Genomic DNA, 7309 nt, shown 5'->3' on the forward strand with positions numbered 1-7309 from the left:
TATGAAGCTTTTTGCTGAAAACATTATTCCTCTAAGTATCACAGTTTTCGAGATATTAAGCGTCTTTCATGACGGACCCCCACAAATCGAGGTTTTCACTGTAGCTTCAAAACTATGTGATTTAGGGAAAAATAGTGTTCTGCAAACATTTGCATCTATTAAAATCACACACTTTTGCAGAAGAAAGTGAACACGTATCTTCTATACAGAGCGAGTTACTGAACGATTTACGTAAAAATTAGCCATACTTCGTACTGCTATACAATAAAAACTTGGAAAAACTGGCGGCCGAGATATAATTAAAGTGAAAGTACATTCAAAACTGATCTTAAAACATGCTAAGTCATTTGTCTCTTTAAGTATCTTCATCATTTAATTTGCATTTCCAAAAAGTGTTACTCAGTCTTTTAGAGACATATATGATATATAACGCGATTACTAGACACAACACTTATGGTTCTTACAAAAAAACATAAATACCTTATCCGCTAACCGGTTTCGGGTATGATGCTACCCATCATCAGAGCGGTGGTTGATATATATATCATAATGTTTACTATATCCCATCGCCCTGTTAACCACAAGGTACGATGCTAATCTAACAAGCCAGTCGTCGTATGTCTAATCTCGGCTGTGTGGTACTGCTAGAGTTTAATAGGATCCTTACACTAGTCCTGTAATGGTCCTGTACTCTAATAACCGGCTGCGAAGCCTGCCGATAAACAAGGGCAATGTCCTCAAGACGGTTATACCCAAAGCTTTGCTCTACTTGTATCGCAAGAGACTAGTAAGAAAAGCAAACTAATGTTAGGTAATTAAAAGTCATTACTTTGAGCGTCTTAGCAGAATCTCGAATACGGGAATATTGTGATAGATTTTTGTTATGTAACAGAATTAAACAGAAAACTTTTTCTTCAACTCGTAATGTTAGGGGTTTTTAATTTTACATAATTGTAAATAAATATATCAAAAATAAATATATAAAAAATATATATATATATAAAAAGTAAACATATAAAAATGAATATATAAAAAATAAATAGAAAATTAAATATCGAGCATGTATTTTGCATCGCCGCATAGTTCACTCGCCGACTTGTCTCGCGACGCCCTTATGCTACTAATTAAGGGATCTGATGATTCGAGAAGGCGATGCAGCAAATCCATGTTTGCTGCCGTTCTAGAACATTTTCTGGTTTGGTTATGTTGTAATTTATCTGAAATTAAAAGCCCCTAACATTACGAGTTGAAGAAAAAGTTTTCTGTTTAATTCTGTTACATAACAAAAATCTATCACAATATTCCCGTATTCGAGATTCTTCTAAGACGCTCAAAGTAATGACTTCTAATTACCTAACAGCTAGTGTGAGGATCCTATTAAACTCTAGCAGTACCACACAGCCGAGATTAGACATATGACGACTGGCTTGTTAGATTAGCATCGTACCTTGCTGTTAACAGGGCGATGGGATATAGTAAAAATTATGATATATATGATACTAGCTGACCCGACAAACTTCGTATTGCCACAAATTAACCTGTGTTGTACATAAATCATGAATCTCGGATGATCTTTGTCACTATCTCGAGTTTTGCAAGCCCCCCAGTGGGCGGCGCTTCCGACGGCGGGTCACCGGCAACACTCGCGACCGGCTCGTCCTGAATGATCTAGTGTTACTATAGATAGTATTTGTGGTCTTGTTATTGATTAATGTTTTATGGAAGAGTCTCGAATTTCTCGAGTTGGATTAGTTTTTGAGTTTCGCAAAAATTTCTGTTTTATTTGTATGAGAGTCCATATCCCCCTACCACAGGGGTGAGAGGTCTCTAACTATCATAAAATAAATTCAAGACTCAAAAATCTCATGCATGCTAAATTTGGTTCCATTTGCTTGATTAGTACTCAAATTATAAGGAAATTTGTATTTCATTTGTATGGGAGCCCACCCTCTTAAAAGGGAAAGGGGTCGTAATACACCACAGAAAAAAAATTCTGCCATCTAAAACTCTCACATGCCAAATTTGGTTCCATTTGCTTGATTAGTTATAAAGTTATGAGCAAATTTGTATTTCGTTTGAATGGGAGCCCCCCCCCTCCTAAAAAGGTAAGAAGTCCTAATTCATAATGGGAAAAATGGTTGCCTCCAAAAACACCCACATGCCAAATATGGTTCCATTTGCTTAATTAGTTCTCGAATTATGAGGAAATTTGTATTTCATTTGTGTAGACGTCCCCCCTCTTGAAGTGTGGAAGGATCCTAATTCACCGTAGAAAATATCTTTGCCTCCAAAAACCTCCACATGCCGAATTTGGTTCTATTTGCTTGATTAGTCCTCGAGTTATGGGGAAATTTGTATTTCATTTGTATTGGAGCCCCCGCTCCTAATGTGGGAAGAGGTCCTAATTCATCACAGAAAAAATTCTTGCCTCTAAAAACACCTACACGCCAAATTTGGTTCCATTTGCTGGATTAGTTCTCGAGCTATGAGGAAATTTGTATTTCGTTTGTATAGGACCCCCCCTCCTAAAGTGGGGAGGGGTCCCAATTCATCATTGAAAAAAAAATTGTCTCCAAAAACACACATATGCCAAATTTGGTTCAATTCGCTATTTCATTTGTACAGGAGCCCCTCCTCTTAAAGTGGGGAGGGGTCCTAATTCACCATAGAAAATTTTCTTGCTCTCGAAAACCTTCACATGCCAAATTTGGTTGCATTTGCTTGATTAGTTCTCGAGTTATGAGGAAATTTGTATGGAAGCCCCCCCTCTTAAAGGGGAGAGGAGTTATAATTCCTCTTATAAAGAGGAGAGGGGTCTCAATTCACCATAGAATAAATTCTTGTCACCAAAAAAAACACCCACATGCCAAATGTTGTTCTATTTGCTTGATTAGTTCTCGAGTTAGGAGGAAATTTGTATTTCATTTGTACAGGAGCCCCCCCTCTTAGAGTGGGGAGGGGTCCTAATTCACCGTAGAAAATTTTCTTGCCCTCGAAAACCTTCACATGCCAAATTTGGTTCCATTTGCTTGATTAGTTCTCGAGTTATGAGGAAATTTGTATGGAAGCCCCCCCTCTTAAAGGGGAGAGGAGTTACAATTCCCCTTATAAAGAGGGAGGGGTCTCAATTTACCATAGAATAAATTCTTGTCACCGAAAACACCCACATGCCAAATGTGGTTCTATTTGCTTGATTAGTTCTCGAGTTATGAGGAAATTTGTATTTCATTTGTATAGGAGCCCCCCCTCCTAAAGTGGGGAGAGGTTCTTATTCATCATAGAAAAAATTCTTGCCTCCAAAAACACCTACATGCCAAATTTGGTTCCATTTGCTGGATTAGCTCTCGAGTTATAAGGAAATTTGTATTTCGTTTGTATAGGAGCCCCCCCCCACTTAAAGTGAGGAGGGGTCCCAATTCATCATAGAAAAAAATTTTGTCTCCAAAAACACACACATGCCAAATTTGGTTCCATTTGCTTGATTCGTTCTCGAGTTATGAGGAAATTGGTATTTCATTTGTACAGGAGCCCCCCCTCTTAAAGTGAGGAGGGGTCCTAATTCAACATAGAAAATTTTCTTGCCCTCGAAAACTTTCACATGCCAAATTGGGTTCAATTTGCTTGATTAGTTCTCGAGTTTTGAGGAAATTTGTATGGAAACCCCCCCTCTTAAAGGGGAGAGGAGTTATAATTCCCCTTATAAAGAGGGGAGGGGTCTCAAATTACCCTAGAATAAATTCTTGTCACCGAAAACACCCACATGCCAAATTTGGTTCTATTTGCTTGATTAGTTCTCGAGTTATGCAGAAATTTGTGTTTCATTTGTATGGGAGCCCCCCCTCTTAGTGGGAAGAGGGGTCTCTAACTATCACTAAAACCTTTCCTGGCCCCAAAAACCTCTACATGCAAATTTTCACGCCGATTGGTTCAGTAATTTTTGATTCTATAAGGAACACAGGACAGACAGACAGACAGACAGACAGACAGACAGACAGACAGACAGACAGACAGACAGACAGACAGACAGACAGACAGACAGACAGACAGACAGACAGACAGACAGACAGACAGACAGACAGACAGACAGACAGACAGACAGACAGACAGACAGACAGACAGACAGACAGACAGACAGACAGACAGACAGACAGACAGACAGACAGACAGACAGACAGACAGACAGACAGACAGACAGACAGACAGACAGACAGACAGACAGACAGACAGACAGACAGACAGACAGACAGACAGACAGACAGACAGACAGACAGACAGACAGACAGACAGACAGACAGACAGACAGACAGACAGACAGACAGACAGACAGACAGACAGACAGACAGACAGACAGACAGACAGACAGACAGACAGACAGACAGACAGACAGACAGACAGACAGACAGACAGACAGACAGACAGACAGACAGACAGACAGACAGACAGACAGACAGACAGACAGACAGACAGACAGACAGACAGACAGACAGACAGACAGACAGACAGACAGACAGACAGACAGACAGACAGACAGACAGACAGACAGACAGACAGACAGACAGACAGACAGACAGACAGACAGACAGACAGACAGACAGACAGACAGACAGACAGACAGACAGACAGACAGACAGACAGACAGACAGACAGACAGACAGACAGACAGACAGACAGACAGACAGACAGACAGACAGACAGACAGACAGACAGACAGACAGACAGACAGACAGACAGACAGACAGACAGACAGACAGACAGACAGACAGACAGACAGACAGACAGACAGACAGACAGACAGACAGACAGACAGACAGACAGACAGACAGACAGACAGACAGACAGACAGACAGACAGACAGACAGACAGACAGACAGACAGACAGACAGACAGACAGACAGACAGACAGACAGACAGACAGACAGACAGACAGACAGACAGACAGACAGACAGACAGACAGACAGACAGACAGACAGACAGACAGACAGACAGACAGACAGACAGACAGACAGACAGACAGACAGACAGACAGACAGACAGACAGACAGACAGACAGACAGACAGACAGACAGACAGACAGACAGACAGACAGACAGACAGACAGACAGACAGACAGACAGACAGACAGACAGACAGACAGACAGACAGACAGACAGACAGACAGACAGACAGACAGACAGACAGACAGACAGACAGACAGACAGACAGACAGACAGACAGACAGACAGACAGACAGACAGACAGACAGACAGACAGACAGACAGACAGACAGACAGACAGACAGACAGACAGACAGACAGACAGACAGACAGACAGACAGACAGACAGACAGACAGACAGACAGACAGACAGACAGACAGACAGACAGACAGACAGACAGACAGACAGACAGACAGACAGACAGACAGACAGACAGACAGACAGACAGACAGACAGACAGACAGACAGACAGACAGACAGACAGACAGACAGACAGACAGACAGACAGACAGACAGACAGACAGACAGACAGACAGACAGACAGACAGACAGACAGACAGACAGACAGACAGACAGACAGACAGACAGACAGACAGACAGACAGACAGACAGACAGACAGACAGACAGACAGACAGACAGACAGACAGACAGACAGACAGACAGACAGACAGACAGACAGACAGACAGACAGACAGACAGACAGACAGACAGACAGACAGACAGACAGACAGACAGACAGACAGACAGACAGACAGACAGACAGACAGACAGACAGACAGACAGACAGACAGACAGACAGACAGACAGACAGACAGACAGACAGACAGACAGACAGACAGACAGACAGACAGACAGACAGACAGACAGACAGACAGACAGACAGACAGACAGACAGACAGACAGACAGACAGACAGACAGACAGACAGACAGACAGACAGACAGACAGACAGACAGACAGACAGACAGACAGACAGACAGACAGACAGACAGACAGACAGACAGACAGACAGACAGACAGACAGACAGACAGACAGACAGACAGACAGACAGACAGACAGACAGACAGACAGACAGACAGACAGACAGACAGACAGACAGACAGACAGACAGACAGACAGACAGACAGACAGACAGACAGACAGACAGACAGACAGACAGACAGACAGACAGACAGACAGACAGACAGACAGACAGACAGACAGACAGACAGACAGACAGACAGACAGACAGACAGACAGACAGACAGACAGACAGACAGACAGACAGACAGACAGACAGACAGACAGACAGACAGACAGACAGACAGACAGACAGACAGACAGACAGACAGACAGACAGACAGACAGACAGACAGACAGACAGACAGACAGACAGACAGACAGACAGACAGACAGACAGACAGACAGACAGACAGACAGACAGACAGACAGACAGACAGACAGACAGACAGACAGACAGACAGACAGACAGACAGACAGACAGACAGACAGACAGACAGACAGACAGACAGACAGACAGACAGACAGACAGACAGACAGACAGACAGACAGACAGACAGACAGACAGACAGACAGACAGACAGACAGACAGACAGACAGACAGACAGACAGACAGACAGACAGACAGACAGACAGACAGACAGACAGACAGACAGACAGACAGACAGACAGACAGACAGACAGACAGACAGACAGACAGACAGACAGACAGACAGACAGACAGACAGACAGACAGACAGACAGACAGACAGACAGACAGACAGACAGACAGACAGACAGACAGACAGACAGACAGACAGACAGACAGACAGACAGACAGACAGACAGACAGACAGACAGACAGACAGACAGACAGACAGACAGACAGACAGACAGACAGACAGACAGACAGACAGACAGACAGACAGACAGACAGACAGACAGACAGACAGACAGACAGACAGACAGACAGACAGACAGACAGACAGACAGACAGACAGACAGACAGACAGACAGACAGACAGACAGACAGACAGACAGACAGACAGACAGACAGACAGACAGACAGACAGACAGACAGACAGACAGACAGACAGACAGACAGACAGACAGACAGACAGACAGACAGACAGACAGACAGACAGACAGACAGACAGACAGACAGACAGACAGACAGACAGACAGACAGACAGACAGACAGACAGACAGACAGACAGACAGACAGACAGACAGACAGACAGACAGACAGACAGACAGACAGACAGACAGACAGACAGACAGACAGACAGACAGACAGACAGACAGACAGACAGACAGACAGACAGACAGACAGACAGACAGACAGACAGACAGAC

The sequence above is a fragment of the Sabethes cyaneus genome, chromosome 1 (assembly GCF_943734655.1).
Source record: "Sabethes cyaneus chromosome 1, idSabCyanKW18_F2, whole genome shotgun sequence".
NCBI lineage: Eukaryota > Metazoa > Arthropoda > Insecta > Diptera > Culicidae > Sabethes > Sabethes cyaneus.